At 40.4% G+C, this 14136-nt stretch overlaps 1 protein-coding gene across 1 annotated transcript in view; it reads right to left on the bottom strand.

Annotated features, from left to right (window-relative positions):
* Positions 1-14136, bottom strand: part of poc1a (POC1 centriolar protein A) — an 84599-nt gene that overhangs the window by 12447 nt on the left and 58016 nt on the right. The gene's annotated exons all lie outside the window — the stretch shown is intronic.

The following is a 14136-nucleotide window of genomic DNA, read 5'->3' on the forward strand; positions in this document are numbered from 1 at the left end:
CAGAAAAATTAAAACGGAAAAAAATAGAATCCAGGAAAATGACAAAACAAAAACAAAAACGGATTTTTTTTTTATGGAATTTGGGAAACCATAAAATGGATTTCATTGGGCCCTGTTGAAGGAAAAAATGTAGAGTGGCTGTTCGATGCATCAGTTGTTGATTGGATGACTGAATGTGGGTGTGGCTCAAACGTGTATGCAGATGAGCGTCAGCTCTGCAGGGGCGGAGTTTAAGAGCAATAAATGATTGAAGAAATCCTGCATATGTCACGGAGAGAAGACTGACCATTCACTCAAAGATCCAGTTTTGACATTATGAGGTCAAAACAACAGATAATATTTAGAAAACAGACAGGGGTAGCTTTCATTTCATATATATATATTTTTTCCTCACCTTATGTTTTATTGTTACCAAAGTGTTTTAGCATGTCTATTATTTTAATGCATACAAACAATTTTTATTTATTCTTACAGTAGCCTTATGAAATGTGTTTTCCCCCTCAGAAATTCTGTGTTGTGTATTTCAATTTTACTGGATATCAGATGAAGGCATAAAACAATTTTAATTAATTTATATTTGAATTAATGAAAATTAAACATATACATTTTTGGCAAATGAAGGGGATTTACTATTAAAATAAAAATATTTTGTGATTATTTCTTTAAAAAAAATTAACAGTAGTAGTATTATGTACATTCTGGCGCCGTTGTAGTGTGGCAGCCGTCGCATCATCCAAGTGGATGCTGCACACTGGTGGTGGTTGAGGAGAGACCCCCCACATGATTGTAAAGCGCTTTGGGTGTACAGCAATACACAATAAGGCGCTATATAAATGCATCATTCATTCATTCATTCTACTAAATAATAGTAATATAGCCTATTTCTGGCACACGGTCTTTAATAGGCTAAGTTAAACCAAACTTTTATTTTGACGGGTTGCCGTGAATACTTCTAAAGTTCTGTGTGTGTATGATATGACGCTAGTTTTACTCAAATTAAATGGTAAAATGCTCGTTAAGTGCCTTTCAGATCAGTTCTGGAGATATTGTTGATGTATTTATGTCCTCATTGAGACGGCAGACGCTGAAATCACCGCGAGCGCCACATTAGTAAACACAACCGCACGTGCAGCACATTCACACAGAGACGCGCAGAACATGCAGGATTCATATTTAAATCCACTTTTGCAGCTTAATATTTACAGATACTAGTCCATATCGCGATTTGATTTAAGTGTAATGACCTACTTTTGATTAATTCATCCAAACTTTGACAAATTCCGTGACATTCCGCGTTAAACTGTAAATTCCGTGTTTATGACTGGATTCCGTGGCGTTCTCTGCATCGCGGAGATCATAGATCCCTACAGATAGCGCTCCTGCTGTGTTCTTTAACAACCAGAGCAGTCATCTTTCTATTCACTTCACTTGTGCTATTTAACCAGAGCGAAGGAGACCAGTGCGGTCACGTGTGGTGCTTGTCCAGCGCCTTTGGAGAGAAGTGAAAGTGACAGCTCGGCTAGTATCGGTGTATCCATACTTCGGGAAATTAATATTGGTACCGTTCAGATATTTCAGTATCGATATTTATCGAAATATCGATATTTTTGACAACACTAAATTGAAGTATATTGTGCTTCCAGCTCCGCTACTGTCCAGACGCTCTTGCTTACTGCTCTGCTCCTTGCTTACGTACTTTTCTCAGATTTTTCTAAGATTTTAACTTGAGCAGACCAGCACAGTGCTCAAACAACACATTTTTGGCAGAAACATTAAAACTAAAAACTTTTCTGGACTGGACAAAAAAGAAAAATCTTTGCCTCCCACTGCCAACAGCTTACATTCCGGAGAAGGGAAAAAACAGTCCATGTTCAAACAGACGAGAAAGAAATGCCTCTTGTGGAATCCACTTGCTGCATGAACTGCATGAACAAAGGATTACGGTTCTTGAAACAAAGTTACTTGCTGGACATCCAAAACAGGTGGAACACACAGCAGAAATACAGAATTAGCTACATATAGCAGGTGACTCGATTTCCTTCTCATATATTCCCGTAGCATCAGTGTATTTGCCTGTTGAAGCCCAGCGTCCATTGACTTCTATGGAGCTGCTTTGAACAGTTTTTTTCAGTGCTTCAAAACTAGACGGTCATTGGATAAATGCTGCGATTATGTCCCGCCCCCGGACGCTCAGCGTCTCTGGGGGTGAATGGAGGAGTGGGCGGGGCTGGACTCCGGGCTTCTGCGTGATGATTGGAGGATCTGTCGAAAGACTGCATCTCCTTTTGATTGACAGCGATTGTGTCCTATAAGAAGTCGCGGATGCTGAAGCTATTCGAGCCAGTGTTGCCAACTTAGCGACTTTTCAGACCACCCTAGTGGCTTTTCAGACCACCCTAGTGACTTTTCAGACCACCCTAGCGACCTTTTTCCCCAAAAGTGACTAGCGACAAATCTAGCGACTTCTTTGACAAACCTTAGCGAGTCTCTGTGATCGCTGGTACTGCCGCAACGGCGCGAGGTGAGCGCGCACGCACCTCTTTCTCTGTTCAGTGAGCGGCTGAGAGGAGCAGCGCGTTCAGTTCAAATAGATATTATGTTGCTTCTCTAATTTTACATGCAAATATAGCCGAAATCACAGCACAGGAATTGTCTTGTCTTGTGGGTATTATTTGATTTCATCAGACGACGGCTCGATTATAAATTTGGATTTTTGTGCATAACTTCTTGGTAGGGAGAGCTGGTTATGTATTCTTAAAGGGCTGCGTTTCAGTCACTATTTCATATTTATCCCGTTGACTGACAACATAAACAGTAAAATATATAAAGGAGAACAGTTTTATTGAGAATTTGGCTGCATTAAAATACAGTATGAGCACAGAGAGACAAACAAATGTAAAAGGCAATATGACGCGATGACGTAATGAATATGCTAATTAGCGCATGACGTCATCTGGCGACCTTTAGCGACTTTTCAAACTGGCTTTAGCTACTTTCCATCGAAAGAAGTTGGCAACACTGATTCGAGCTCAGTCCCATAGTGGACTTTGCAAGTGTAGTCAAAAGACAAACTGCTGCAACCTATTTCTTGATATTTGCTTGGAGAAAATGCTGGCCAATTTTCATTATACGTTTCACACAATTATACACCACATTCCTTGTTTCAGTTTAACCTAATTCCCACATTTCCTCCGTCGAGTCTAATGTTTTTTTAGATCGTTTGTTCATTCATTCATTCATACAGTAGGCCAGGCGGTGAACTAGCCAGCTAGCAAACTGCACACGATGGCAGAATTTACGTATAAATAAATGGACAATTTTTATGATGTAGGCCGAAAATGAGCTTCCCCTCTTTGAAAGACCAGCAGCCGCCACTGCTCTCAGCATACAGCCGGTGAGTCCTGTGAATCTCAACAGTTTATACCAAGTGTAGAGGAACAAGCCAAAACTGATCGACAGACTAATCGATGGCACAAACAGGGAGCGAGACCCAAAGGCTCTCGAGACATCAGATTATCACGAGTATCTCGTATTGCTGCCGTAGCATCCTCTACCCCAGATACGGCTATGACAAGGCTTGCAAACATTGGTATTCTACCACCCCCTATACATCTTGAGAACAGATTTGAAGCATTGTTGAATGTGGATGAGGAATCCAAATGTGATTGAACATAGATCGTATCAGCCAGCAGCTAGCATTGCTACTAATAGCCGGCCGAGGTCGAGCAGACAGTGGCACTCAGCTCAGAGCACAGCCGAGCCCAGGACTCTGATAGTGGGTGACTCTATTATCAGAAACATCAGTAGCAGGACTATAACTACATGCTGCTTTCCTCAAGCAACTGTCTCTGATGGGAACAGGGAACTTCGGAACACTCTAATGAAACACAAGACTGCAAATCAAGTAATAATCCATGTGGGGAAGAATGATATTCGGAAAGAGCAGTCAGAACTCCTTAAGAAGGATTTCAGTGAACTCTTTGAAACACTTCAAAGACTTGAAATTAAGTCGTTCATCAGTGGATCACTCCCAGCAAGGGGAACGAACATGTTTTCACGGCTGCTTGGGCTGAATACATGGCTACAAAGAACCTGCGTTATAAAAGGAGCCAACTTCATCGACAACTTCAATATTTTCTGGGGCCATAGACAACTGTTTAGACTGGGTGGCCTCCACCCAAACAAACTTGGTGCAAGAGTGCTAAAGGACAATATCTATTTCTCCATCCATCATCCTTCAGTGATGTGTGCCAATCCACTAAGCCTGAATGGCACACACACACACACACACACACACCTGGACAGAATATGAGTGACCACAGGACTTCATATCAGTTTTCGAGTCATCATGTGGTTGAAGAATCCCACAAGGACACTGATAATGCCACGCAGCCACAACAAACTTGGCTCATAGAAACTATCCCGGCTGAGCCCTGCCCACAGAGCTCATCACAGACAGACTGACATACTACAACAGCTCCAAGACCCAAGGACAACTTTCTGGAAAACAGCCAGGACGACATATCACAGCCACCGGAAAGACAAGAGCCAGAGCCCATCTCACCAGACACATTATCCCTCTCTCCAGCATCTCCACTTCTAAGCTTCTCACAGAAAATGGAGGAACTGGTGTATGCTGGGACCAAACTCTCCCACTCTTTCGCTGCAAGCCCCCAGATATCAAGTAAAAAACGGCAGGCCCCACAACCACCAAAGCCTGTGGACCCAGCTCATCCTCCTCCTCCTGTGAGAGCACTTCGACCGCTGCCACAACGCCAGGGCCCAAACCCTCCTCCATCGGCTGTAGGTGAACCAAAAACAACTGATAGCTACTCTCAGTGATGTGTGTCGGGTCCCCGCTATGTTAGCAGCAACTTTCACAATTGTTTACAGAACAAGCGGGAACCCAGTGTGCCTGTAGCTTTCTCCATTTCTGTTTTATCACCTGATAGAAAGTCTAAGGCGTTCTCAAGCCGTACGGCTGACCCATCTAATCTGCGGCCTATTATGCTTCAAACTAAGATTGCTGAGACTCAAAATAATGCCATCAAGTTAGAATTTTTAAACATTCGCTCACTAAAAATAAATAATTTCTGATCAATGACTTAACCACAAACAACCTGGATTTTATGTTTCTAACCGAAACCTGGCTAGAAGACAGCTGCAGTGCAACAGTCCTGACTGAAACAGCCCCTCCTAACTTTAATTTTATAAGTGTCTGCAGGACTGTTAGGAGAGGTGGAGGTGTAGCTGCTCTTTTTAAAGATGTCTATCAATGTGTCATTTGGTCAGTACTTGTCTTTTGAATATCTAGGTATTGTGCTGAAAGGTGCTCCACGCACCCTGTTTATCATTATTTACAGGCCTCCAAAATATTCTCCAGCCTTTGTTGAAGAGTTCACAGAACTGTTATCAATGATTTCCTCAGAGTTTGACTGTTTTGTTACTGCAGGGGATTTTAATATATTCACATAGATAATGCAGAAATCAAAACTACTACAGAAATAACTGCTTTAAACACTTTTGACCTGATTCGGCATGTGCACGGACCCACACACAATCGTGGACACACTCTAGATTTACTCATCAGTAGAGGTCTAAACATCTCATCCATTGTAATTAATGATGTAGCACTATCTGATCACTTCTGTATTATCTGATATATTGATCTCTGTTACCACTGAATCTAGATCGGTCTCTATCAGAAAGAGATGCATTAATGAGAACACTAGTGTGCTATTTATGGAGGCTATATCTTTAACACCAAGCATTTCTGCAGACACTGTTAATCTTCTCCTTGATTCCTTTAACTCAAAAGTTAAGAATGTTATTGATGATATTGCCCCTGTGAAAATCTGCAAGAAGAATGGCAGACAAAAATCAACATGTGGAAAATCAACAGCAGTTCAGAGTATGAAAAGACAATGCAGAAAAGCTGAGCGGATGTGGCAGAAGACGAAACTCGAAATTCACTATAGCATCTATAAAAACAGCCTTCATGCTTTCAATGTGGAACTAGCCACAGCTAGACAGACCTTCTTTTCAAACCTTAGAAACAGTAACTTAAACAACACTCGCACTCTTTTTGCTACTGTTGAGAGACTAACGAACCCCCCAAATCAGATTCCCAGTGAAATGCTTTGACAGCAAATGCAATGAGTTTGCTTGCTTCTTTTCTGAGAAGATCAATAATATCAGAAAGGAGATTGGCACATCTTCCAGTTATGCACAGGTTTGACTGCAATTTCAAAAAGAAGTAAATATGTCTGTTTTTGAAGAAATTGATAGCAAAATTTTGGAAGAAATAGTACAGCACCTTAAATCATCAACCTGCTATCTTGACACACTTCCCACATCTTTTTTCAAAAGTATGTTTAACTGTTTGGAAGCAGATCTCTTAAAAACGCCTCACTTCTTTCTGGGACTTTTCCAAACTCCATGAGAACTGCAGTTGTTAAGGCCCTTCTGAAAAAGAACAATCTTGATAACACCATGTTGAGGAACTATAGACCAATATTAAATCTTCCTTTCATAGGTAAGATTATTGAAAAGGTAGTTTTTAATCAGCTGAACAACTACTTAAACTCAAATGGACATCTGGTCAATTTTCAATCTGGTTTCTGAGCGCATCACAGCACAGAGACAGCACTCATTAAGATAATAAATGATATTCACTATTCTGATTCTAGCAAAATATCAGTGCTGGTACTACTAGATCTTAGTGCTGCGTTTGACACTGTCGATCATAACATACTTCTAGAGAGACTGGAAAACTGGGTCGGGCTTTCTGGGATGGTACTCAAATGGTTCAGGTCATACTTAGAAGGGAGAGGTTATTATGTGAGTATAGGAGAGCATAAGTCTAAGTGGACGGCCATGACATGTGGAGTCCCACAAGGCTCAATTCTTGCACCGCTCTTGTTTAGCCTGTATATGCTCCCACTAAGTCAGATAATGAGGAAGAACCAAATTGCCTATCACAGCTATGCTGATGATACCCAGATTTACCTAGCCTTATCTCCAAATGACTACAGCCCCATTGACTCCCTCTGCCAATGCATTGATGAAATTAACAGTTGGATGTGCCAGAACTTTCTTCAGTTAAACAAGGAGAAAACTGAAGTCATTGCATTTGGAAAGAAAGATGAAGTTCTCAAGGTGAATGCATACCTTGACTCTAGGGGTCAAACAACTAAAAATCAAGTCAGAAATCTTGGGGTGATTCTGGAGACAGACCTTAGTTTCAGTAGTCATGTCAAAGCAGTAACTAAATCAGCATACTATCATCTCAAAAATATTGCAAGAATTAGATGTTTTGTTTCCAGTCAAGACTTGGAGAAACTTGTTCATGCCTTTATCAGCAGCAGGGTGGATTACTGTAATGGTCTCTTCACGCCCTTCCCAAGAAGACCATTAGACAGCTGCAGCTCATCCAGAACACTTCTGCCAGGATTCTGACTAGAACCAGAAAATCTGAGCATATCACACCAGTCCTCAGGTCCTTACACTGGCTTCCAGCTACATTTAGGATTGATTTTAAAGTACTTTTACTCGTTTATAAGTCACTCAATGGCCTAGGACCTAAATACATTGCAGATATGCACACTGAATATAAACCTAACAGACCACTCAGATCATTAGGATCGAGTCAGTTAGAAATACCAAGGGTTCACACAAAACAAGGGGAGTCCACTTTGAGCTATTATGCCGCACACAGTTGGAACCTATTTGTTTGGTTTCCGGTTAGGGACTGTCTGTAAAGGGAGGGAGTGCAGGAGGGGGAGAGCGATGGACTCACTCGACGTGAGTGAGGGACACCAGCAGAAAAAAACTGGTGTCATAATTTAGGTACACCTGTAAGTGTAATGGTGTACGAGTGCACATCTATAGACTGATAGATGTGCACAGTCCGGGAGGGACAAAATGCATTCTCTAAGGCACTAAGAGCCCTAGGAAGCAATTGGTGCATTTGAAGGTATAAATACAAAGAGAATGTGAGACGCTAGAAGTGAGGTTCTAGTCGTGAATCGCTCTACCAACTCTAAACTCCTACCATTACAGACAGGGGCACGCCCCGAGTTTTAGCGAATAGGTCAGATATGATTGTCAAAGTAAGTAGGGGGTAAAGTAGTGGAATAGTTAGGTGCTTTGGAAGGGGTTTTTTCCCCACTCACTTAGTGCAGAAGAATTTGAACAAAGCTTGAGAATATTTGTTTTTAAGTTTCTTGTTTTTATTATTATTATTACAATTTTTTATTTTTTTTTATTGCTGTGATCAATATTATTATTATTATTTTTATGACTATTTTACTTTCATGTAAAACACTTTGAATTACCATTGTGTATGAAATGTGCTATATAAATAAACTTGCCTTGCCTATATCAGATTTATTCATGTTTTTAAAAGCGTGTTTCTCAGGAGGATTTCTGTGATGTGCTCAGAGACGGAACAAAACACGAACACGTAAAGCCATCTTTTAGCTCCAGATGCGCGCCTAAATGGTCAAATACACGCAAAAATGTGTTAAAATGCGACGCTTAATGATTATTCACGTAATTCCCCGTCAGTTATGTAATAAATGAGCGTAAAGAGTTGAGAATGAAAATACGTGTGTAACAGTAAACTAGATCCGTGCGGCTCTTAAAGTGACAGTGTCCTATATTCATTTGTATCTTTTTATTCTATTAGATTTGTGCTTTTTTTATTACTGACAGTTTAATTACTTTCAATAATTTTGAGGACTTTTTGTTTGTTTGTTACTAATAGTTACCTCTGCCGTGGTATTGATAATTGTGAAATTTCGCTGGTCTCTGGTCATAGCAACCATATTTACAGGAAATACTGTGATATATATTTGATATGTAATAATTTGATAAAGTTTTGATCATATGGCCCACTCATAATCGTTAATCGTTTTAAATAATTGTGCTTATAATATTGACCAAAATAATCGTGATTATGATTTTTGCCATAATCGAGCAGCCCAAATATATATTAGTGCTGTCACATCGATTAAAAAAGTTAATCTCGTTAGTCACAGTCCTGGACTGTGATTAATCACGATTAATCGCAAATTTAAAATACTAGGATTTACCTGTAAATGTGTTGAAATAAAGGAATGCATGACAAACTAGTTTAAGGAAACATTCCTTTCACATCTCCGCCAGGAATGAGACATAATCCTTATTATTCTTTTGTTTTAATTCAGCCGTTATCAGCCTTTATACTGGCAATAAAACGTTTACCAAGCCACATCGCTTCGATCCCAGTATACATTTATCCAACTATTATCAAAAGTATTTCTAAATAAATACAACAAAACATTTTCTTGCAACCTTAAATGAAGTATTATGACAAAATGCATTATGAAGAAGAATTGGACCTGTTCTGCAGGTGCATTAGAGCTAACATTAGCATCATGCTACATAAGACAATTTATGAGATTAATAGTGCACTTTTACTCAGAACTCACTTTAAACCACCATCGAGTGTTTGTAATAACTTCCTTTTGCGATCACATGTGTATGCTTTGGGCGGCCGCGGTACATTATAAAAGTAGCCCAAAAAACAACAATCCACAGCTCTGTAATTTTTCCTGCGACTGTATTTTCAAAATAGCCCAATTGTGCGGAGAAAAGCGACCCTGGCAACACTGGTTCACTGTACCCTTATATCACATATGAGTATACATATCTCTCCCATAGAATTTAGGATATATATATATATATATATATATATATATATATATAAGGCTCTATGTAAGCGGTTTGTAGCAGAAACTGTTATCTACAGTCAGTTTTCTCTTTCACAACAGCTACGGTCATGTCTCGCTCAGTCTGATGAGAATCCTTCTGGTTAAAGTTAACAGGTTTATTGCAGCTAGCAAGAACACACATTAAGCACGTACAATGTGACCTTATGTATGCAACACTTTAGCCAAACATTCACATCTGCGTTCTTGTGCAAAGTACGTTTCTGACCTTACAAACCAATTTTGAAACAAGTCTCTTCTGCTCATCAAGGTTTTCTGTGTGAATATCTGTTAAACTGTAATTGACTGCAGTGATCAAAGCTGCATTTGTCTTCAGTGTCACATGATCTTCAGAAATCATTCTAATATGCTGATTTGCTGCTCAAGAAACATTTCTGATAATTATCAATGTTGAAAACAGTTTTAATATTTTTGTGGAAACTGTGATGTATTTGATTTTTCAGGATTCACAGATGAACAGAAAGTTCAAAAGAACAGCATTTGCAACAGCACTTACTCAATTCTCACAGCCTCAGACAGAACGAGACCACTGCCGTTATAATCAACGGCTTCCAGCATGGACTGTATAGAAACAGTTCTTGAATGTTCCTTCAACAACCCAAATGGTTTGCATATTTTCACTTTGAAGCATCTCAAATTGGTCATCAGAACTGGGTTTTCAACAGACATGGTGCCCATGCAGTCTGATGTGGTCAGAGGGCATCAAGTCTGAGCTCTTCAACTGAGAGAGGCAATGGGGAAAAATAAACAGGCTGCCGGCTCATCCATACAAGACAGCGCTCCTGCCATAAAACGCCTGCTGGACACATCTGGCAGACAGGCGCCATTCGAGTGCCTCTTTCTGGTCCGAGCTAGGTAAATATTTGCCTGTGTGACCCTGGTGATTTCCAGGCAAAACTCACGCTGATGGGATGGCCGCTGAACACCACAGCACACTTACTGTAGTCACAGAGAGACTATACCAGAGACGCGATGATGATCAAGAATACAGACTGCTCAAAATCAGTCCAGCACAGAGATCAACATCCCTCGAAGCAAAATAACCCGTCCCACAGCACTTGTGCTCCAGACATGCATGATTCCTCACTTCAGGTTTTACTGAGAGGTGTGCCAGTGTTTCCCATCCAGGATTTCTAACCTGTTTTGCACCATTGATTTGGCAAAGCATGTTCAGTGACCTAAAATCCAAATGCTCATCGAACAACAAAATGTTATGATTTAATAAAAGTGAAGCGTGGCACTGTGTTCATTTACACGCCATCAGCTCGTGACCCATGTTGTCAGTGTCTCAAAGCACCTCAATCTCTACATGTGCTGTGAGCACCAGAGTATTTTTTACATTCGCAGTATTTCCAACATTTATGTAGACAGACGATAACAGTGTTTGTAAACCTGTTTTCACAGAAACTGCAGCTTACTGCCAAAAACAAAGTGAAGAAATTAAGACAAAAGTATTCAAATTTGACTGTAAAAATTAAACATTACTATAATTTTTGTAAAATTTGAATTATTTGGTTCATTTTTTCATTTATTTTTTTATGCCATATCAGCAGCAAGACTATCTGCATCGTGAAAACAGTATAAATCAAATTTGGCTTCCCAAAACACCAGTGTGAATGTGATGTGGTCTGAGACACTATCAAATCTACAAGCGGTTTAAGTCCACTCACAAGTCCAGCTAGAAATCAGTGCAGAAACTTTACTCTAATTTGGTAACTGAAAATGGGTTAATTTTGCTCTCCAAGTGCACCAGATTGGTGCATTTAACTTTTTAAAGAATTTAGACCACGGTCCACCCCTATAGTCTCATGACATCCTGAGGGAAACACTGGGTGTGCGGTTACTTGTCTAAGTGATCAGATGAAGTTCCTAAATCCCGGAAATGTGATTGAGCAGGTAGATGCAAGCACCCAGAACAAGAAACTGCATTGAAACAACCCAAATTCTACTGCAACACTACTCACATTATCTTCAGTAATGCAGTCACTCTACACTCTTAAACATAAAGGTGCTTAAAAGGTTCTTCACAGAGATGCCAAAGAAGAGCCATTTTTGGTTCCACAAAAAAACATTCAGTCAAAGGTTCATTAAAGGGTTAGTTCATCTTCAGAACCCAAATGAAGATGTTTTTGATGAATTCGGAGAGCTCTCAGAATTCAGCGTTGTTTACGTTCAGGATTAATCACGCGTGTGCTGAACGTAAACAACGCTGATTACGCTCTGGGGTACTCTCCGAAATGGTGGAAGACGGTAACTCAGGGACAGGAATTGTTGAATAAATTATGTTATTATTGCTTTCTTTGCGGACAAAAAAGTATTCTTGTAGCTTCGTAAAATTACGGTTGAACCACTGATGTCACATGGATTATTTTAACGATGTTCTTGCTACGTTTCTGTACTTTGCAGTTACATTACTGTCTATGGAGGGTCAGAGAGCTCTTAGATCAAAAGTATCTTAATTTGTGTTCTGAAGATGAACAAAGGTCTTACGGGTTTGAGGGTGAGTAAAGTAATGACAGAATTTAAATTTTTGGGTGAACTATCCCTTTAAAGAACCATCTCTTTCTTAACTTTTTATAATCTGAAGAACCTTCTTTCACCACAAAGAAGCTTTTGTGAAACAGAAAGGTTCTTCAGATGTCACATAGGCACAAATGTGTGTGCCTATGTGAATTTTCCAGAAGCTATAAATGAATCAAGAGTTATGTCCAGAGGTCCAGTGTGAGGCGGTGTGCTTGAGTGTGAGTATTTTGTTTCGTTTTTGTTTGTTTGTTTGTTTTTTTGTTTCGTGACGTATTGTCAAGTATGGTGACCCATACTCGAAATTGGTGCTCTGCGTTTAACCCATCCAAGTGCACACACACAGCAGTGAGTAGTGAACAAATGCGCACACACACACACACACACACACACAGTGAACACACACCCGGAGCAGTGGGCAGCCATGCTGCGGCAGTTGGGGGTTCGGTGCCTTGCTCAAGGGCACCTCAGTCGTGGTATTGAGGGTGGAGAGAGCGCTGGACATTCACTTCCCCCACCTACAATCCCTGCCGGCCCGAGACTCGAACCCGCAACCTTTGGATTACGAGTCCGACTCTCTAACCATTAGGCCACGACTTCCCCCAGAGTATGAGGGGCAGTGTGAAGGACTCGGCAGCGGTCACATTCCCTGCACCTGTCGCTGGATGAGGAGAAGGGCTGCAGCGAGAGCGAACACTTTCACCAGCGACTCTGGTGCATTTCTGCAGTGCCAGGTCAAATATTTACTTACAGTGAAGTATAGCCTTATATAAACCACATGCGGCTGCTCCGGCACACTGCAGCTCTATATTTAACCAGGCTGGGCCGGATCTGAAAAAAACAGTTCAAATAGTAGCTCCTCATGACTGGAACAATGGAAACGTTCGGTCAAGCTGCTGGAGCTTGAATTATCCGTCCTGAAATCAAGTGGCTGTTTGTGACATGCATCAAATCAATTACATGTTCATTATTCATCAATGTGACATTCATAATAGTGCCTACAGCAAGAATTTACAACTTTCAAAGAATTTCAACTGAATTAATTACAAACCCGATTCCAAAAAAGTTGGGACACTGTACAAATTACGAATAAAAAAGGAATGCAATAATTTACAAATCTCATAAACTTATATTTTATTCACAATAGAATATAGATAACATATCAAATGTTGAAAGTGAGACATTTTGAAATGTCATGCCAAATATTGGCTCATTTGGTATTTCATGAGAGCTACACATTCCAAAAAAGTTGGGACAGGTAGCAATAAGAGGCCGGAAAAGTTAAATGTACATATAAGGAACAGCTGGAGGATCAATTTGCAACTTATTAGGTCAACATGATTGGGTATAAAAAGAGCCTCTCAGAGTGCCAGTGTCTCTCAGAAGTCAAGATGGCAAGAGGATCACCAATTCCCCCAATGCTGTGGCGAAAAATAGTGGAGCAATATCAGAAAGGAGTTTCTCAGAGAAAAATTGCCAAGAATTTGAAGTTATCATCATCTACAGTGCATAATGTCATCCAAAGATTCAGAGAATCTGGAACAATCTCTGTGCGTAAGGGTCAAGGCCGGAAAACCATACTGGATGCCCGTGATCTTCGGGCCCTTAGACAGCACTGCATCCCATACAGGAATGCTACTGTAATGGAAATCACAACATGGGCTCAGGAATACTTCCAGAAAACATTGTCGGTGAACACAATCCACCGTGCCATTCGCCGTTGCCGGCTAAAACTCTATAGGTCAAAAAAGAAGCCATATCTAAACATGATCCAGAAGCGCAGGCGTTTTCTCTGGGCCAAGGCTTATTTAAAATGGACTGTGGCAAAGTGGAAAACTGTTCT

Source organism: Barbus barbus, assembly GCF_936440315.1.
Source record: "Barbus barbus genome assembly, chromosome: 37".
Taxonomy (NCBI): Eukaryota; Metazoa; Chordata; class Actinopteri; order Cypriniformes; family Cyprinidae; genus Barbus; species Barbus barbus.